Source organism: Vulpes vulpes, chromosome 13 (genome assembly GCF_048418805.1).
Source record: "Vulpes vulpes isolate BD-2025 chromosome 13, VulVul3, whole genome shotgun sequence".
Classification (NCBI taxonomy): Eukaryota; Metazoa; Chordata; class Mammalia; order Carnivora; family Canidae; genus Vulpes; species Vulpes vulpes.
The window spans coordinates 33662337-33684460 of NC_132792.1; the positions used below are offsets into that span (position 1 = coordinate 33662337).

A 22124-nucleotide genomic window follows, 5' to 3' on the forward strand; every position below is an offset into this window, starting at 1 on the left:
CACTTATCATTGAGCACTGAGTAATGTATAAAATTATTGAATCACTATATTGTATACCTGAAACTAATATAATACTCTATGTTAACTATATTGGATTTAAAATTTTAAAATTTCATAAAAATGAAAAAATAATTAAAAATAAAAATTTATATGGAAAGGGGAAGGAACTAGAATATCTAAAACAATTTTGAAAAGAATAAAATGGGAGGAATCACTCTATTTGATTTCAAGACTTATTATTTAGCTACAATAAGCAAGACTATGTAGAAATAGCAGAAGGATGGACACATAGATCAATGAAACAGAATAGTGAACCTGGAAATATCCACATATAAATAAAGTCTACTGATTTTTGACAAGTATGTAAAAGCAATTCAATGGGGGTATGATACTTTTTTTTTTTCCAGCAATAGTACTGGAGCAATTGGATAACCTCAACCTAAAAACCCCACAACTTAACTCAGAATGGATCATAGATTTAAATATAAAACATTAAACTATAAAACGTTTAGAAGAAATCATTGGAGAAGATATCCAGGACTTGTGTGTTTGAAGAGCCGTTAAACATGACACCAAAGGCATGATCCCTAAAAGAAACATTAAATTGAAATTCATCCAAATTAAAAATGCCTGCTCTTATGAAGGACTCTGTTAAGAAAATGAAAAGACTAGCTATAGACTGAGAAAAAAAAATGCTTACAAAACATGTATCTGACAAAGGACTAATACCTACACTACATAAAGAACTCAAAACTTGACGTTAAAAAAGAAACAGTTCTGGGACGCCTGGGTGACTCAGCGGTTGAGTGTCTGCCTTTGGCTCAGGGCATGATCCCGATCCCAGAGTCCCAGGATCGAGTCCCACATCGGGCTTCCTGCATGGAGCCTGCTTCTCCCTCTGCCTGTGTCTCTGCCTCTCTCTCTCTGTGTCTCTCATGAATAGGTAAATAAAATCTTAAAAAAAAAAAAAAAAAGAAAAAAGAAAAAGAAACAGTTTTATTAGAGAATGGGCAAAAGATAGAGGCATTTCATGAAGAGGATATATAGATGGCAGATAAGCACATGAAGAGGTATTCAACATTACTAGCTGCTAGGGAAATGCAAATGAAGACCATAGTAAGATATCACTACACACCTATAAGAACAGCCTCAAATAAAGAGTGATAATGCCAAATATTGGCAAAGATGTGGCAAAACTGAATCTCTCATACATTGCTGATAGTTAAAATGGTACAACCATTCTGGAAAATAGCTTGGTAGTTTCTTAAAAACTAAATATAAACTGAATCATCTGACCCAGAAATCACTATCCTGGGCATTTATCCCAGAGAAATAACTTAAATCCACACAAAAACCTATAGACAGCTTTATTTGCAATAAGCCAAACAAAACCCCAAAGCAACCAAAATGCCCTACAATAGGTGAGTGATTAAATAAACCACAGTACATCCAAACCATGAGATACTATTCAGCCATAAAAGGAAGCAAACTATTGATACAGGCAACAACATGGGTGCAAGCGATGCCTCGGATCTCAAGGGCATTATGCTGAGTTAAAAAAAAGAAAGAAAACAATATCAAAAGATCACATATTATATGACCTTTAAATATCAAAAGGTCACATATCAAAAGGTCACATATATAATATGATTGTACTTATTAACATTCTAGAAATAACAAAATTATTAAGATGGAGAACAAATTAGTGGTTTCCAGGGATAAGGGATGGAAGCAGAGGGGATGTGTATGACTATAAAATGATGGTAGGATGGAGGTCTATGTGGTAATAAATAGTACTGTGTCTTGACTGCAGTGCTGGTTACATAAATCTTCACATGTGACAAAACCATATGAAAGCTAAACAAAAGCTAAACAAAAATATTTGTTTGTATTTGCCATTCTTGGATCTTATTTATTTTTTTAAAAAAGTCACTTTCTATATGTCATTACCTCTATACTTGATTTTTTTTTCCGTTCATTACGCTGTTAAGGTTCACCCAAGTTGTTGCCTGGAGCTCAGATTTATTGATTTTCCTTGTTGTCTAATATTTAATTATATGTATATTACTCAGTTTATTTAATTGCTTACTGGTTGATGAACAGTTGTGTTAAATACAGCTTTTTTGTTGTTTTTAAGAAAGCCGTTATAAACATTTTGTGCAATCTACAAGAAATTCTCTAGAGAATATAGGTTAAGAGTGGGTTTACTCAGAGGGCATGCAAACATTTGGCTTTGTGAGTTAAGGTTAAATTGCTTGCAAGTGCTTCTATCAACTTCTACTCCTACCATCAGTTTAATTTGCATTTTCCTGATTACAAATGAGTTTGCTCATCTTTTTATATGTACATTTACCACTTTTGTTTTTCTCCTCTGTGACAATGTGTCAGATTTGTTGCTCATTTTTTTTTTATTGTGTTGTCTTTTTCTTTCTGACTTGTAACATATCTTTATAAAAGCTAAATATGGGTCCTTTGTTGAATTTACTTGTTGCAAACTGGTCTCAGATGTTGGCATATCTTCTGCTTTATTATACTTTTTAATAAAGATCTTCATATTATAATAGGGCAATTTTATCAGCCTTTCCTTCTGCAGTTAGCACTTCCCATTTGGAGATTCAAAAGATGTTCTCTGATGTTTTCTTCTACAAGTTTTAACATTTTGCTTTTCACAATTAAGTCTTTAAACCCCCTGGAATCGATCTTTGGGTATGGCTCCTCCTTGACTTTCTGGCCCGGTGAAATATTCCAACCTTTGTGAGAGCTCTGTTGTCTTTAAATTCCAACTTCCCGGCCTTGACTGGTACGGATGCTTGCTCTGTCTCTTCAAATTGTGATTTTTTTTTTTCCTTCTGGTGTGCCTTGTAATTTTTTCCTGATAGCCAGACACGATGTACCAGGTGATAAGAGCTGCTATAAATAGATCTTTAGTACTGTTGGTGGTGAGGTTTTCAGGGAGAGAAGGTGCATCCTATGATTAGGTCTGTCTTTTAGTGAGACTGTGCCTTTGGACTGTGACCTTCACCATGTTCTAGGTTTTTTTCTCCCCCTTTTCTAATGATGGTGAGAGTGGGCTGCACTGGAGGAGACTGGATCCAGTATTTCCCTTCCCCAGGTCACTAAGGTTCTCATAACACTCCAGCAGGTTAAGCTGTAGTTAACTAGTTTACCCTGAGGGCAGGCCTTGTTAACCAGAATGCTCTGTTATATTTCAAAATGGTTCCTTTTCCCCTTTGCATTCTAGAAGCTGGAGAGGATTTTTCTCTGATATTTACTGTGAGAATCTGATAGATGTCCTGGATAGAAATCTCAGAGTAATATGAGGACCCCTCTTTCCCTGGGTCCCCCTAAGCTTTAATTGTCCTCACAGAGATTCCAGCAATTCATAAATTACAATTCAGGTTTTCCTACTCTCACACTGCTTCCTATGGCAGTTTCTGCAGCTAAGTCCCTGCTCAGGGAAGCCAAGACTCCTTGTATTCCCCTGTTCCTCTTTCCAATCTTGGGGGCAGTGGTTTGCCCTGTGTCCTTCCCTCTTCTATAGATCCAAGAAGAGTTATTGAATTCTATTTGTTGTTAGGACAGAGTGGTGATTTCCAGGCTCCTTCCAAATGTGGAACCAGGCACCGAAAGTTCTCTTTTTTTTTTTTTTTTAAATATTTTATTTACTTATTCATGAGGGACACACAGAGAGAGTCAGAGACACAGGCAGAGGGAGAAACAGGCTCCAAGCAGGGAGCCGGACATGGGACTTGATCCCAGGTCTCCAGGATCAGGCCCTGGGCTGAAGGCGGCGCTAAACCGCTGAGCCACCTGGGCTGCCCCTCTTTTGTCTTTTAAAACCTGAGTGAATGAGAAGGTCCAGGAAGAAGAAACTTCAACCATGGTAAGATTTGGGAAGATGGCCAATTCTCTCTTAGGCAGCTTTGAAAGAAATTTTGGTCAAATGATGGTTTCCTTTACTGTAGCTGAGGCATTCTTGCCTTAGCAGTTCTGCAAGTGCTTGAGGGTCACATGTTAAAAAGCTAAAGAAACAAAAACAAAAGCAATGAATCTCTTCTCACCAATTTTAACTATGACTCAGATCATTTAAATAAGATATTTGTTGAGAAAGAAAGCATAAATTTAAAATGCCTGTTTGTCAGGGTATGCGGATTCTGCTGTTGGAGAGGCACTGCAGTTTATTGGAAATATCACTGGACAAGGAGTCAAGAGACCCAGAATTAAGCCTTGATCTGTCATTATGTGGTTGCAAAACCTCCTTGTATCCAAAGTATATTCAGCTACAAGTAACAAGAATCCTTCTACGGTAGCTTAGCCAAATAGAGGGTTTTTTTTTTTTTCTCCCTCATGTAACAGCCTGGGGGCGGGCAAACCAGGCCCAGTGCAATGGCTCCCCTTTTTTAGTTTTGTCTTCACAGCATGTGGCTTTTGTCTTCATGCTTGTCACTTCATGAGTGCAAAATGTCTTTATCTCTGGCGTTGTCTCAATGTTTCAGGCTCGAAGAAGAGGAAGGGCAAAGATCAAAAAGTGAGTGAACTCTTTGAAAGAGCTTTTCTGGAAGCTCTACCTACTTACTTCAACTTACATGGCCAGGGCTCAAACCATGCAATCTGCCCATCCTTAGCTGTCGTTCTTACAGGGCAAATTGAACCAAATCAAGGTCTGTAAGGAAAAACAGCAGACTGGGAATTGGAAAGGTAACCAGCAGTGTCTGCCCCACTGTCTAAGCTTCTATTGGGAATGCTTGCCCCCTCCCCCCCACCCTGCTACAGAGTTGTGTTTGGATGTCAAAATGGAAGATCAAATGCAAGAGCACTTCATATACTTTAGAGTGTATGTACTTCATAAACGCAGTGGAAATATTCTGACCTATTTTCTTAGAGAGCAAACCCAACATTGACAGAAAGTTCCAATTGAATGTAAAGATTTCGGCCCTCAATATGTCTTGAACCTCAGCTCATTCTCCTGTTGACATCTCTAGATAACTCAAGAGCTTGTGTTTTCATGGATGCACATCCTCAAATACCTATCTTCAGATTATTGTCAGACACTGTGGTGGACATTTGTTGATTTCCTCCACAATCATCTCTTTTCCTTTCCTTTCAGTATCCTGAATGACTTTCCATGTGATTTTTCTCTGCAACCATCCTACTCTTACCTCCAGGGATAAGCATTGATTGGTTTAAAGCCATTCAGCTAAGTAGAGTGGCTAATTCAATGATGAGCAATCAGAACTTGGGACTGCCAGAGTGCTAACAGTATCTTTTTGCAAGATACATACATAGTCTTGAACTGCTACAGCTAGTATTTTTTTGCACCAAAGGGAGGCAGCCCGAAGTCGAAATCAATCTTCAGAGAATACCTGTGCCAAGGGAATTGCAGAGAATCAAATGATATAGTGAACCTCCGTTTTCCAAAACCAGCCCTACATCTGGACATTTTTTCTCCAGCTCAATGAACCAAAATATTTCCTTGTTTTGTTATTACTTGAATAAATGAGTTTGAGTTAGGGTTTCTGTTATTCACAGCCAAAAGATTCCTGAATGATAGTTTCCATATATGCTCCAGGAAAAAATATATACGTTACTTTAAATAATATATTACTTATATATGTATATATTTTAAAATAATATATTACTAATATAGTATATATTTATGTATATATATACACATGTATGTATATTATATATATAATATATATCCATACATATATATTAGTACATATATGAGTTTATTCTGAAGTTTATAGCCCTTCCAGGATTAAGGCCATAAGGTCTGAATGTTTTTAAGAAGGCCTGTTTCTCTCTATAATAAATGCCCTGAACAGCATCTACGTAAAGGATTTTAAACTGTGAAATGTTAGGACCCAAGTCCCATACTTTTTGGGGACTGTACTTATCACCCCTGTGGTATAAGACTCACCCTGGGTATTTTGAACCAAAGACCAATTAGGCTGAGATATTTCAGTGTTCTTGTAGGTGTGTTTCCTGTTTCCTGTTTGCAAAGGCAACTACAGAAGAAATAAAAGTAACGGCCTTACCTAAACTGCTTACTGAGCTGTCAAATGTTCAAGTAAAATATTCATTAATTATGAGTGACCTCAGTTGCAGGGCTGTAGAGCTGCTGGTGATTAAAATCTGTCGTGATACCGTGGAAGGCTCTGTGATCCCAGGTGCTGCCTGACTTAATATTGTGAGTTCCTTTTTTAACCTCTCAAATGTCTGGTTAAATTGTGATTATTATTAAGTTATGATTCAGAATGCAAAAACATTGCATCCTGTTGGGTAATTGTGTGTTTATATGTTTGCTATCTGGTAAATAAAAAATGTGAGTTTATTAATCTGCCATTTATCTCTGTCACAGTGTATACATTTCTACTTTAACTCTTGATGAATTTGTATGTTAGTGACAAGAACACTATGTACCCCTTCTCATTTTTTAAAAAATCTATTCTCTTCCAGTGACTCTGATTAAATGGAAACTTTATTTAAGTGTAAGAAATTTAGTTAAAAAATAATAATAAACAGGGGACATGATCATGAAGTAAAACCCTGATTTTCTTCCTGGAAAAAAAAAGCAATATATATGTGCCCTTCTATACTTTCTAAATCTACTCTTTTGGTATGGAAAATTGAAGAGGATATTGTGCAGCAAGTAAATGGGATGTTTTTTTAATTCAGAAACAATTCTTTTGAAATTCTATTATGGTATAATTAGGGCAGCAACATGCACAATAGTGTATTTCCTGTTAAGATAGGAACATTATTACTTTCCTAATTTGTTGATGTGGGCCTCAAAAGCCATCTCATTGAACATTTAGGAAATTGGCTCTTCAGGAAGCAAAATCTACTGGTATATGAAGTTCTTGGAAATTTTTCAAGATATGCTATTAGCCAGATGAGAGCCAGACAAGATTTATAGGGAAGGTAATAATATGGCTTAGGCCCTGGTAATACTTTTTCATGGCTGTTTATAAACAAGATATGAATATTATTCTAATGTTTACTTGACCAGATAGTTTTAAATGAAGAACAAATAGCAAAAATAAAATAAATGTGGGTTAGAACAAAACTTTATTTTGTATTTTCCTGATATCTCAGGGAAGGGAAATAAGTTGATGTCAAATGAAATTTAAGTGTATTCAGCCCTTTCTCATCCTACTTTCTTTATCCCATTAAGTCTCTGTGGTTTAGGTATTAGATGAACAAAATGGCTTATCTGGCTGTACCAAGAAAGTGAAAGTGAAAAGTCTGTATTCCAAACCTGATAGGCCAGTCCTTTTTTTTTTTTTTTTGGTCAGTCCTTTTAATGAGATACATAGGATAGTAATAAAATAGAGATCATGATAAGCAAACTTTAATTTTTTTTTTTCATATCATTGAGAACTAAGCCTCAACCCTAATGCATTTCTCCTAGAGGCCAAGGCAGTCTGATAGGCTCTTTCTTCTTGTGATAGTCTGGTTGAAGTACTTATGATTATCACAACCATAAATGTGATAGTAGCCATTGCATTAGTTCCTCAGATCTTTCTGACATCAAACTAAATAAGAAAATGTGTGTTCTTGCTCAAAAGACAGGAAAACATGAGTATGGCTCAACATAAGAACAATCCCCTTGACATGGAGATGCAGAGGATCAATATGTCTGCTATTAGCTTCTGGGATCCCCGTCCCTCCTCAAGCATGCAGATCTCTCTTCTGTGATCTCAAGGCCAGGAGCTTACTGTAGATTCTCTGTGTGAGTGAGCTCCAGCTACACTCTACTTCATCTCTGGCTTATGTGAAGCAAAGAGAGGCTAGGCTATAGGAGTTCATGCTGCATATTCAAGGCATCTTCCAGATCCAAAGGAGTACAATCTGGATGAGAAATTGACAGGAAAGGTCTTGAGGCAGTGAAGGAGCCACTTCCTGCTCAGCTTCTGTTGTCTTGAGAGAGGAATGGACAAGGCAGAGATGAGAATGACCTCTATAACTGAGGCTAAACCTCCTAACTGGGGCTTTCCAAATGGATGACCTAAGTTAGCAAATCTTGCCCCATTTCCTGTGCTTTCAAGAATTTCAGTTATTCTTACCTAGTGACAGAGATCCTGATTGCAATAGATAGGAAAGATATATGTAAAGAAACTGTTTTAAGGTTAAGTATATGAATAGACTCCAGGTTTACAATTATTTCCAATTTCCTGTCATCTGGTTATCTCTCTTTAGCTCCTATAGGTTCGAGTCATTTTGTCTGGATCCCCCAAGAAATCCATATTTTCCCCAAAGCTTCCTATGTAAATAGCTTCTCAGTTATATATTACATGGAATTCTATTTTTCTCTAGTTTTCTGCATTAAAGACCCCTTTCCTTCTCCTCTTAAAAAATATTATCTTAATCCTTTTAGCCTGGGAGTGTACTACTTTTTATTTTCAATGTCCTATAAATTCTCCTCTATCAAAAACAAAACAAAACAAAACAAAACAAAACAAAACACCTATTGTGTCAACCGAATATCTTTCTTTCTAGAATAGTAATGGGGGAGATTATTTCAGGGGCTGAGAACACAAGATGCCAAATATCTAAGGGATAATTAAAGTATGCTTCCAGATGTTTTCAAATAGAGACAAATACTGATCATCCAAATAATTGATTCCCTGACAACCATTTTCCACACAGTCATGTTCTTAATGCCAAAATAGCTAATAAATTTAGTGGAAAAAAAAAAACAAACCAAGTTGCATTTTTATTAGTATGTAGAAAAGAAGAATAGAAAGAGAGTAATTGATTTTTCAGCAATTTTGCAACATGTTCTGTTAGTGTCATGTACACTTAGGAGCACGTAGTTTAATGACAGTAGATAAATGATTTCAATTAACCAAAAAGTGTTGATTAAGTGCCTACTAACCTGGGCTGTAGCGGAGAATGATATAGTCTAAACTGGACTTGTATATTTGATAACATAATGTTCCTAGAAACATATTTATTCATCCAATAAATATTTATGGAGTACTTGCTATATGATGGGCACTGTGTTAAATGATGGCGATATTAGTGGGGAACAAGACAGGTATGGTTTCTGCCTTCAGTTGAGTGGTGTGGGATGGGATAGAAATGTTAATCAAATAGTTGCACACATTTTACAAATGTGATTATTACTATGATAGGGAAAAAACTAATGGGAAACAGACCATAAAATACAGGCACTACATTTAGATAAGTGGTGATCAGGGAAGACTTCCCTGAAGGAATTTGCAGAGGTTGGGAACATGGAGGAGAGTGTTCTGGGCAGAAGCTCTAAGGTAGCAGGGAATATAGAACTTACTGGGAACTGAACCAAAGCCAGTGTTGCTGGAGAGCAGAAGGGACGTGATATGAGGGAAAGCTAGAAAGGTGGCAGGGGCAGATCATGAAAGACTTAGTAGAAAATGAATGAACATAAATAGTTTACAACAGAATGAGTCCTATTGTCTTCTATCACCAGTGTGCAAATAAAAGAAGTTTGTGATTTTATAATAATGGTGCTCTTTGGGAGATGATATTCATTCATTCATTCACTCACTCACTCACTCACTCACTCATTCTACCAGTAAACACAAGACAAAATCCCTGTTCACATGGATCCTAAATTCTAGTGGAACAAGTAGATAACATGCCAATAAGGAAATATATGGATCTTATAGTAAGTTTTTGCTTCTTCATGAGTGGTGTGGGTAGTCTCTAAGTGAAATTTTAGAAATAATTTTAAAAAATGTATTATATTACATCTGAGTGTAGTTATTCCTTCATTTGGTTAAATAAAGTGATACATTCGGGCAGCCCTGGTGGCACAGCGGTTTGGTGTCGCCTGCAGCCTGGGGTGTGATCCTGGAGACCCGGGATCGAGTCCCACATCGGGCTCCCTGCATGGAGCCTGCTTCTCCCTCTGTGTTTCTGCCTCTCTCTCTCTGTGTCTATGAATAAATAAATAAAAACTTTAAAAAAAATAATAAAGTGATACGTTCTAGCAATGCTGAGACTGTTAGCACAGGTGTTCTTTATGTTAAGTCACAGTTAAAGACTTTGGAGAAACTCCAAGAGAGGAACATAAGGGAGGAAAGCTGTGAGATTTGTATTCTTGTTTCTGAGGATCCAGTGATACCTCAGCCCATCTTGCACCTTCCCTCCTCTTCTTGGAGTGGAGGGCGGAAGACGATTAAAAGCAATAAAAGACGATAAAAAGCAATAAAAAGACTTAAATGAAAACAACAGAAGCTAACATTGATGGAGAAGGATCTAAGAGAGTATTTCAGAGTTTATTTTAACACAAAGAGTTTAGTATGCATTACTATATACTTAATATACTTTGTAGATTTTGCACATTTACCATCTCTAAAAGAGATTCACATCTTAACAATCAATGTACACATTTAAGGAAAGGTATTTCTTTGCCACATTGCCAAAAGCTGTTATTTAATTGACGGTGTGTCTTAAAATTATAAATGACTTTACAATTCAGAAAATCATACATATCTGGAACTTTCAGTTTTCTGTCTTTTCTCAAGATCTGCTTGAAGATTTCCTGATGGCAGTGTTTGTATATCTGCATATAAAGTATATATAAAGTATCACCATTGATGGGATTAAATGAGGGTAACTGTGAGAGTCACCTTCAGATCTTGCTTGCAGAAATCAAAGGATAGTTCATTCCTGCAAAGGGAGGCATAATAATTATGTGTTTTGGTGTCTGGGAATGTCCTTATTTCTGAAATTCAGATTGCATGAATCACAGTGATTGTTTCCATGTATGCCAAGAAGAATAATGAAAATGTTAATGGGATCCTTTAGTACAGGCTTTCTTAACTGCAGCACTGTTGACATTTTGGATCAGTTCCTTCTGTCACCAGGGACCGTCCTCTGCAGTGGAGAATGTTTGGTAGCATTCTGGTCCAGTGGTATCTCCCCGTCATGACGGTGATTTCTAGTATTGCCAGATGCCTCCTGAGAGGGACAAACTCACTCTTGATTGAGAACCACTGCTTTAGTATATCATAATCAGTGACTCCCAGTGCTGTGTTCTAGCTTTGTATTATGGTTGTATTGCAAACACGGTCAATCCTAAACATATGGCTTTCAGTTTAGTGGGATAGTATCTTTATTAACCTATAGTTCTTACATAGCAATTAAAAATAATATTATGAAACCAGAATTAGAAGGGTAACTAATTAGATTTTTACCCAAACAAATGAAATCCTTACATGATAATACATTTTTCTATGGGGGAGTGTGCCTACACTTTGAGAGGCTTGTTTTATTTGTTAAAACCTTATAAAATTTTACCCTCAAGGTTTAAAACTTTAAAACTTAGTGGCTTACCTCTTTTTAAAAAAATATACATTTATGGGAATCTTAAAAGGACTCCAACTCAGTCAGCTACAAGAATTAACAGGCTTTTGGTGACACATAGAAACTTAAATGAGGCACATTTAATGAGTGTAATTCTAGTTTTATGGGAAGATAAGAACAACAGAGGGGAAAAAAGTGCCACTCTTGTGTCCTTTAGTGATGGCAGTTGACATTTTAGGGTAAGTTATTACAATAATATATTGGTTTAATGTTCCCTTAATATCTGTGGTTTAATCAAAGTTTCTGAAAATGGGAAGAATGTGTCTTCTCTCTGTCACTGTTAAGCTAAAAAATGGCATTTGAAAATCATTTCAATCATGCATGATTAGATCTTCTAAAGTGGTGTTTTACTATGCTGTCATGCCTGGGAAGCCTTAATATTGCATACATTTACTTAGACATGTGACTAATATATAGCACCATTAGGGCAACTATTTTTTCAAATTTCTTTTTACTGTTATTATTTACTTTACCTCAAGGCCTCCTGCCTCAAAATGTTCCATATAGTTCAGATGAGGACCATTATTATTTTATAAAATAGAGCTTTCTTTTATTTTCCTATCTTGCTCAGGAATATTTAAAAACTACCAATTGTCTCAAAAATAAAGTTCAGTTCTTTTTCACGGTGTTACAAAGCTTTCTACCAACTGACTACAATCCCCCTTTTCAGATTCCTCTTCTTTACCTCCGTTTGCTCCCATCCCCATATCTCTCTCTGACAGCAATGAACTAGGTGGCCTGAGTAGCATAACATCTCCTTGCACTTTTCTGTGTTCATAGCTTTTCTCATGCTGTGATCTTTAACTCTTGAAGTTCAAATTCATGCTGAAGAATCATTTCATGCTGAAGAATCATTTCTTCCATGGAACTTTGCCAAATATTCTCAGTTGGAATTAAACTCTCTTCCTTTCTCTTCCTCTCTTTTCTTTTTCTCTCTCTCTGTTTCTTTTTTTTTTAAATTTTTATTTATTTATGATAGTCACAGAGAGAGAGAGTGGCAGAGACATAGGCAGAGGGAGAAGTAGGCTCCATGCACCAGGAGCCCGAGGTGGGATTCGATCCCGGGTCTCCAGGATCGTACCCTGGGCCAAAGGCAGGCGCCAAACCGCTGCGCCACCCAGGGATCCCTCTCTCTCTGTTTCTATCTCTCTCTCTCTCTCTCTCTCTCTCTCCCCCTCTCTTCCTCCCTCCTTTCTTCCCTTCCATCCCTCTTTCTCTCTTTCCTATAATGCTTGGAAAGCACTAGAGTAGTGCTTTTCAAACTATTGATAGGGAGGGCTAGATTTTTTTTTTTAATTTCCAATCCATTGCATGCCAATATGTATCCTCTTGTCCATGATCAGTATTTAGACCTCTCTGTGTAAAACTTAGTATGCAAGTTCTGCATATACCCCCATCTATAATCCATTCAATGAGATAAGTCCACTCAATCATGCATTTGGATGTTGCAGCAATGTCTAACTACTGTAAAAATGTCTAAACAGGTACTTCCAATATCTGTAACCTGTCTTGTTGTGGTCTGATAAGAATTGTTCATGAGGTGGTTCTGGTCCGCAATCACACTTAAAATAGCACTGCCCCAGATGATAAGCTCCAAGAGGACAAGGCCTGGACCTGCTTTTTTCATCATTATAATTCCAGCCCCTGGCATTGCCCATCACATAGTAAGCACATTTATTAAATGTATAAGTATCATGCTATAGATAATAGCACTTGTCTCCAAATTAGCTTGGATCAGATCTTGATCAATTTTTAACACCTACAGGCTTATCATACCTTACTTATCATACCTTACTATATCAGAAAATAGGAAAGAATGAGAATATCAGTATCATTTATTTAAAAAAATACTTCTCTTTAGTTTAAAAGCTACTGAAATAAAACATACCCCCTTCTTCTTACTGCTGGTATGGCTTTTATAAGTGAAGATCACTTAGTAATTTAATTTCCTCTCACTGGATGTTGCAAAAACTCACTGCATTCAAATTCACTTAAGTAAAATAATAGGAGTTTAACTTAGCCTGTTAAACAGCAATATTGAGAAATTGTCTGATAGAAATGTATTGCTAGAAAAAAAACCCCACAAAAACAAAACTATATTTAAAGCCTTTCTTTTATGCTGCTCAAGGGGACACATTGAAAGTCTTCAGCAGTCTAAAATTGTATTTCTGAAAATGAGCACCACATGGAGGTAATTTAACATCTACCACTGTAATTTCTACTGGGAAAAACACCTGGGACGTGAAGAACACTTCAAAATTTAAAATGTAAGAGATTCAGAATAAATTACTTGATGATGCTATTTGAACATAGATTTCTAACTTTCAGTAGTTCAAGAGTATCTTTCTGAAGTGGTAAGAAGTCACTGCAGTTGGATTCTTTTTTTTTTTTTCTTTAAGATTTTATTTATTTATTCATGACAGAGAGAGAATGAGAGAGACAGGCAGGCAGAGGGAGAAGCAGGCTCTATGCAGGGAGCCTGATGCAGGACTCGATTCCAGGTCTCCAGGATCAGGCCCTGGGCCGAAGGCGGCGCTAAACCCCTGGGCCACCGGGGCTGCCCCTTTTCATTGAATATTTCATTATTTTAAAGTTAACAGCCAAGAAAAACAAGGACATTTACTATATGTTTTCCCACCCTTATTAACCACTTATTTTTCCATGGAACATTTGTTATTTCTGGGAAACATATGGCATATGACCAGAACCATAATTGGTAACAGTTTGATGTTATAGGAATTCAAATTTTGGCAATTTCTAGCTTCTTTAGATCAGTGGCTTCCTTTGAAATATAAAAGCAGCAAATACAGATCCTAAGGTTCTATTCTGAGTTAGTTATATCCTCCTTTACAAACTGAAGTATTTGCTTGTTTTGACTATGGAGGTATTTGAAGATTCTTACAAATGTTTAGATAGTTCTGCTCCAGATCCAAAAGGTGCCAGAAGGAGGCACTGTTTTAAGCAGTTTGCATATATCAACTTACTTAATCATTGCAAGTAGAGCCAGGAAGACATTAATTTGCCCAAAGTCACTTCAATGGGAAATTGTGCAGTTGAGATTTACCTTAGAAAGTCTGGTTCCAGACTCTCTGTTCTTTCAGAGAGTAGAGTCTCTTATGCAGCAGTGCTCATCCAAGGAGATGAAAAATCCCAGCATTCCATTGGTAGAATCCTTCTGAAGAGGTTATTTTCTTGCAGACTATTTCTGCCTAATACTTATGGGGGGAGAGGGGCAAGAAGCCATTAGTGGGCAGCTCATTGTGAGCAACATTCTAGCATCTATAAACCAAGGAGTAGTTGTCATCAACACAGGATCTGGGACTGTCTGCAGAGTTGGTCACCCTCACACAGAACCCCCCCACAGCAGCATTATCTTTGAATCAGAAGGATGGATATCTGTAGAATGACTGTATTACAAATCTTTAAGGGTATGGTATTTAAAACTCACAATTTTCAAGGACTCATTATCTACATATATATAATGACCAAGGAGAGGAATTCCGAGGAAAAAATGTGTGCTTATTTATCAGTTCATGTACTTTTTTAATTTAAGATTTAACCGTGGGAGATGGGTTAGCAAAGAACCCTTAGACTTTCCAATAGGACATACACCACTGAGTTCTAAGATGCATCCCAGCTAGAGGACAAAGGATAATCATTTTTGCTTTGAGTTAGAAGCCATGGTCGCTGAGGCCAATTATTTGCAGAAGCAAGATACAGCATCTCATCAATCTCAAAATGTAGTTTGTCATCCTTTGTTACTAATGGAGTTATTAAGGACTGAAAATGCAGCATTGCTTAGCAACATGCATCATAGTTTTTTACTTTTTGGAGCAGCAGCAGCAGCAACTAGTTTGTCTTATAAATGTCTTAGGGGCTATTTTTATTTTCCTTTTTATCTAACCTTGCTTGTATTCATTGCCACGGTGGTAACCAAAGTGCTTACTGTGGCTTGGTAGGGTGGGTTTAGGTATACTCCCTCAAGTACAGAGATCAGCCCTGAAAGTTGGTATTAGTTCAGTCTAGAACCAAAAGGAAATTAGGCTATAGGTAAGAAAAAGTAGTGAAAGATTCCCACAACTCTAATATTCTATAGAAGTCTTCTAATTTCCACTGCTGGCAAGTATGTGATGGTGGTGATGTCACCCCTGTGAGATGTGGGAACTTGCCCTAATACTCTTCAGACTTCTTGTTTCTTTCAGACAATATGAGAGTCCATAATAACCAAAAACCATACAGGAGAATCCTTATTTCCCCCTAAGAAAAATGTAACCAAAAAACCTCCAAAAGAAATCATCTTTATTTCCTCCTAATGAAAATGTAACACTTTCACTAATAGCAGTGTTAGCACTCCCCTACCATTTACACTTCTCATGTGTATTAGAGAATGAGTTGGTGTCTGGGGAAAATTTGACCTGGAAAGACTTCTACCAAAGCCCTCCTTTCTTCCCCAAATTGGAATAGTAACTGTACATCTGAGAATCCTGGCATTCTTTTACTGTCTTCACTTTCTCAGCCTCCATAGTCATCCTAGATGGGTCACTTCAATCTTCGTGTTCTAAGTTGCCCTCTGTTCTGATGATGAGTGAGAAATCCCAGGAGTTGGGGCCATCTTGCAGGAAAGACAGTCTCTGAAGAGGCTTGAACAATTGTGGGAGGAAAGAGGGGCCAACATTTTCCCATGAAAACAATGGGGAAAGAATCAGTTCAGTGCTAAAAAACAGAAGCAGCCATTTAACCTGGAGGGGGAGATGTTCCACTTGTGACTGTCACCCAATGATTGATGTTCAATCCCAAAATGCATGGAGGGGCTTTGAGGATTTGAATTAGTGAGCAGACTATTCAATTCTTTGCCCCTTTTGGGGAAGGGTCCTGGAATGTGTGTATCTTCTTGTAGTTTTAGTTTTCAGTCCTTTCCACATCCTTTGCTTTGCTTTTCCCGTATTGTGTCCTAGAATCACTAATTAATTATGGACCTACATCCTTTTGTGCACTTGCAAATTGGATGTTTTGGAAAATTGCTCCATGCTGGCTTAAATAACTAGACAATTAAAAGGCTGAGAGGTGCTGGGAAAGATAAAGAGGCCATGGCCTTAAGAAATCCATCAAATATCACCCAAGATATCTGTTACCCCAGTAGCCAAGGGAGACAGCACTGGGACAGAAGAGTTAGGAGAAAAAAACTCCTCACAATGAAGTGCTGAAAGGGACAGGGTCAGCAAGAAAGTCCATTGTTGAGAACATTTTCATGGAAGGAATTTTGTTTGAAAGTTGTGTTGGGTGGCAGCCCTGGCCACCTGGTGCCACCTATTGGGGAGGTAGGGTTCCCTAAAAACAGGAGGAAGGGTCAGTACTTTGAAGTCTGACATACTGACATCTGTGTCTGGACAGTTTACTAACTGTGAGATTTGGAGCAAGTGATTTTACCTCTCTGAACATCCAGCTCTTCATCTGTAAAATGAAAAATTATAATGCTCGTCTCATAGAATTGTGGTGAGGACTAAGTGGGATCAAGTTGGTGAGTGTCTAGACCACTTCCTGGCACACAGCAGACTCTCAGTACTGACTAGCCATTATTATTATGCAGTTGTATTTTCAATTAATGATGTAATTATAACAAAGACATTACCATAGATAAGGTACTCAGCCTGACACAGCTCGGGAGGGGTTGGCGTTAAAATACATTGTTGGAGAATCAGTATTCTCATTCCTTCCTTTCTACTCTTTTTTCTGGCCAGTTTTTTTTTCTCCCCTTCTCTCTCAGCCCCCTCTCCTTCTTAGGGAGAGGAGAATAATTTAAAAATTGAGTAGGAAAGTGCAGCTGTTCAGCTGGGGGCTTTGGTTTGGGGAACGAGGCTGACAGACCACAGTTGGCCAGATAACCCATGGAAATCATTCCCAAAGTACATCCTATCATTCTGTGTCGCTACTTATTTGTCATTTAGATATAGGGTAATTTGTAATTCAGATTCTAGATTTTTCTCCCTCATTAGAATGTAAGCGTCCAAGATGACAAGGATTTTTGTCTCTTTTGTTCCCTGTTAATTCTCTAGTGTCTAAAATTAATCTTTGCACATGGTATGTGCCCAGTGAATATTAGTTTGAGGGATGGTGAGAGGGAGGGAGGAGGGAAGAAATGAAGGAATGAAAGAAGGGAGGAAGGAAGGAAAGACAGATGAATGAACTTTACCTAGCAGATCTTAAGGCCAAAAAGAAAAAAAAGTGATATTAGAAAGGAAACTCTCCTGGCTAGTCTAACAGGTTGGCAGAGGAGGCCTATAGGTGTTCAAATAGCAAACATTTAGTGAACACTTGTACCTGGCACTGAATCGGATGATAGCAATGTAACAAAAAATAAGATACCATCTTTGCTACCAAGGACAGAAGTCTTGGAAAGATCCAGATGGTCTTAAATGCAATATTACTGGGGATCCCTGGGTGGCTCAGCGGTTTAGTGCCTGCCTTCAGCCCAGGTCATGGTCCTGGGGGCCTGGGTTCAAGTCTTGCATCAGGCTCCCTGCATGGAGCCTGCTTCTCCCTCTGCCTGTATCTCTGCCTCTCTCTCTTAGTCTGTGTCTCTCATGAATAAATAAATAAAATCTTTGGGAAAAAAATGTGGTATTACTAAGATAGCCTTTGGAGTAAAGTGGATAATTTGTGTGTTATCAGATTGTAAAGGGTAGAAAATAGTATCAAAGTATGTAAGTGCTGTTTCCTAGGGCTGCCATAACAAAGTATCATAAACTGGTAGCTGAAAACTACAGAATTTACTCTTTCACAGTTCTGGAGGCTAGAAGTCTGCAACCAAAGTGTTGGTAGGACCATGCTCCCTCCAGAGGCTTTAGGGAAGAATACTTCCTTGTCTCTCATCTCCGGCAGCCTCCAGCTATCCTGGGTTTGTGGCAGTATAACTCCACTCCCCACCTCTGTCTCCATATGGCTGGCTTTCTTTTATGTCTCTGTCTTCTCCTTTTCTTCTAAGGGTTCTAGTCATAATAGATAAAGGATATTCCAGTATGACCTCATCTTTATGTCTGCAACAACCTCATTTTCAAATCAGGTCATTCTGAGGCACTGTGGGTTAAGACTTCAACATATCTTTTTTGGGGCACAATTCAACCCATAATAGTTGCTAATATAGGATTTTAGAGGCAAGGTGGAGCCTTTAGTTGACACTGGGTATCAATATTAGGCCAGTTGATTCACAGTAGCTCTGGGGATATCAGTATAATCTTATATTTATAAGATACATATACATACATACATATACATACATATGTGTGTGTATATATGTACATTTATACAAATAAATGCATATGTATGTATGTGTGTATACTCATATATACTCATATACACATATGTGTACATATTTTATATATATACAAATACACAGAAATTAATATTGATAATTATATTTGTATATATGTAGGTTCATATACATGTATATATTTTCTGGCTGTCTATTGAGAGAGCCTAGAAGCAATGACACTCCAATAAAAATGAACCCATCCACCTCCTACATCTTGGTTTCTAAATACCATTCTCCAGTCAAAGAAACCAAGTTTCCTTGAAGGAATGGCTGATTGTAGAGCTAAGGCAGAGAAAATGCAAGACAAATTTGGAGTACCTTATAATGCTAGAAAGTTTGAAAGTGCTAAACCGCCCCCCCCTTTTTTTTAAAGATAGAGCATGACAAAAGGATAACAGGAGTCAACCTTAAAGTTCTCTATAGACAAAGCTGGAACAATTTTAGCAAAAATAAGTAATAATAATGTGAGATTATCACTGAAAGAATAAAATAAATATTCATGAGTTCATAGAGATATAAATAAATGATTAAATAAATAAATAAATGGAAGAAGGAGCATTTTTTTAAACAGATGAATTCTAAACTATAAATAGAAGAAAATGGGCAATAGAAGATTGTGATTAGCTATCACAGCAATAATTGCTGCAGGCAAGATCTACTGGTGAATCTTAAGATCAGTTGGCAAATATTTAAGGAGAAAGAATATTTGCATAGCCTCAATGTATTTCCCTAAAAATATTTACTAATTACTGTGATAGTTTTAATGTATGTCACAGATTCTTTGATAGTTCTTCATCCAGGACGTAGAGCTTAATTTTCTGTGGGTGTAGCCTGGACTTAATGACACACTTCTAACAAACAGAGCATAGAAAGGAAGAGAGAAAATTTTCAGTGGGTAAACCTCATAGACATCACCTTAAGCAAGTGATCAAGGTTAATATCACTGTTGATAAGTCATACTGGAGGCATTTATCTGTTAATATGATGCAATGAGAAGGGCACTTCATCATGATTGTATTCTTTCCCCAAATTCCTGATCCCAGTCTAATCATGAGATGAACCCAATTGAGGGAAAGTTTGCATAATACTTGACCTCTTCTAAAGTATCAAAGTCATGAAAACAAGACCAGAAGCTGTCACAACTTGGAGGAGACTCAGGAGAACTTGTGACAAATGCAGTATGGTATCCTAGGCTGTATCCTGGAAGAACAATGAAATAATTAGGGGAAAAAAAAAAAAAAACAAACTGAGGAAATCCAGAGAAAGCCTGTAGTTTACTTAATAGTGTTTCACCGATATCAATTTCTTAGTTTTGATAACCACACCATGGCTGTGTAAAATGTTAGCAATAGCTGGGTAAGGGGTATATGGGAACTGTCTGTACATACTACCTTTGCAACTTTTCTGTAAACTAAAATTATTCCAAATAAAACATTTTTTCCAAAATAACACATTTTAAAAGAGGGCTCTGAGAAGAGAACTCTATGATAGCAATATTATCAGAATTGTCCTAGTGACAGTTCTCTGCTTATGTCACTTCCTCTGGCTCTTTTGTCTGGAGGAGATACAACTATTAGCTCCACCTTTTGGCTGAATCCCCCAAAAGTTGTCATACTGGCCTACAAGTCCTGATATAATCTCCCCTGCCACCTTATATTGCCTCTCTGATTTTACTTCCTGCTCCTCCCTTAAATCTAGCTAGATATGATCAGAAATAGATAAGACTTGGGTGTGAGAAAGACTCACCTGTCAAGAATAAAGGTAGTAGAAAGATTTAGAATGAGCAGACTTTGGGCTTTGAGTTCTAGTTCCGCTACTATTCACTGGGATGATACTAACTAAATCATGTCACCTCTCTGTGCTTTTTAGCTTTTAAACTGAAAGGATTTTATCAGAGTGCTTCTAACTGTAAATAAACGGTAATATTATCCTTGGTTATAGCAGGATAAGAGTTTGATTTATCCATTCAGAAACATTTCTTACATATTTTGGTCCCTGGTGTGAAATTGTGAATCCCAGCCTCTGTAACAGCTGCATTCCCACCCTCTGCCCTAAGCTCAGGGCTTTGCAAAGAAGGAGGAAATATGGCCAGAAGCTGACATCATGCCCTGTTCTTCCGAGTTTCAAATCATTTCCATTAAATAGTGTTTCCCAAGCTTTAGTCATCTGTGTCCCATCTTCATGATTTTTAACATACCCACAGTCCAACTATACTATTTTTTTTTACCTAATATCTTTCTTTAAAACACTCCCTTTTTATATTTGAACTTACATTGCCCTAAGCCATAATAGCTGTGAAATTACAGATTTGATATGCCAATTGTATTATTTATAATGCATATTACAAACAGACAACCCAAATCTACCATAACTATGCAGTACATAAAATTTTCTTGAGTAACACTAATGATATGCCCAAAGGAGAGGGAAGAAGTAAACAAAGGTATTTTTCTGGCTTAAAAAATGGGAGTGAATAGCAGAGGAGAGTGCTGGAGAGAGAGTAGCAGGAAAACAAAGGGGTGGGGTGGGGGGAATACTGGAGAGGAATACAGTTGCTCACAGAAGCAGAGCGTAAAATGAAAGGTGAGAGACTTTGCAGAGACCCTCCTTTTTTTTTTTTGTCTCCCAGACTCTCATTCATGGTATGAGAACTGATTTGATACACTCGAGGAGCAGCTTGAAGGGGCAAAGAAATGGTATTTCTCAATAAGCTTGCTGCTAATGGGATTATGCTCTGAACATGTGAGCTCTTCTTGATACATAGCTTTGGCATGAAAAATTAATTTACTGTTATCAGACAGAAGGAATTAGAAAGATCTAGGTTTTCTCTAACATCCCTTCACACTTAATAAAGAGAGGGAAGAACATTTGTTGGCCTTTATCATTATATATATATGATTGATTCAAACCCACACATGTGCAAGGGTCAATCATATTTAAAGAGCAAATATTTTCTTTAAAAAAATCTGAATTCCAGAGGATTAAAATATCTCTGTTTGAGAACATCTTCCCTGGCACACAGCTAAAGTAAGTGCCTGCAGATGGTCACAGCCCTGTTGTATGTGTGTTGGAGGGATGCATGGTATTGGGGTCCAACACGCATTGCACTGGACTCCTATAAAAGCTGCTGAGTCCTAATACCATAGAATTTTGTTTGCAGGGGTAAGAGGGTTATGTTAGGAGCCAAGTCAAATGCACAAAAGCCAATCAGATTGGCCAACTTTCTGTATTGCTTTGTATTTTTCCAGCTTTTTCTATTTAAAAATAGTGCTCTCTAAAGGGGAGTACAGATATGGTTTCTATCCTTTCCAAAAGAGGACAGGAACTAGGAGGCTCAGAGGAGACTGGGTATGGGCCATACATTCAAGAGAACAGAGTCAGCCACAAGACTAGAAGCTCTTTGTCAAGCTGAGCCAAGAATGCTATTGATTGCCCTATCCTGGAATGAAATTAG

The 22124-nt window shown here is 37.4% G+C and overlaps 1 protein-coding gene across 18 annotated transcripts in view; it reads left to right on the forward strand.

Moving 5' to 3' along the window:
• NCALD (neurocalcin delta) overlaps positions 1 to 22124 on the forward strand; it is a 377474-nt gene that overhangs the window by 218128 nt on the left and 137222 nt on the right. For 2 of the 18 annotated variants that reach the window (XM_072734143.1, XM_072734144.1), the window contains 2 exons: positions 4497 to 4528; positions 6106 to 6193. The exons of 15 other annotated variants lie outside the window; for them this stretch is intronic. The gene's annotated coding sequence lies outside the window, so the exon portion shown is untranslated. The remainder of the gene's footprint in view (positions 1 to 4496; positions 4529 to 6105; positions 6194 to 22124) is intronic. One more of the 18 variants, XM_072734139.1, reaches the window with a different exon arrangement.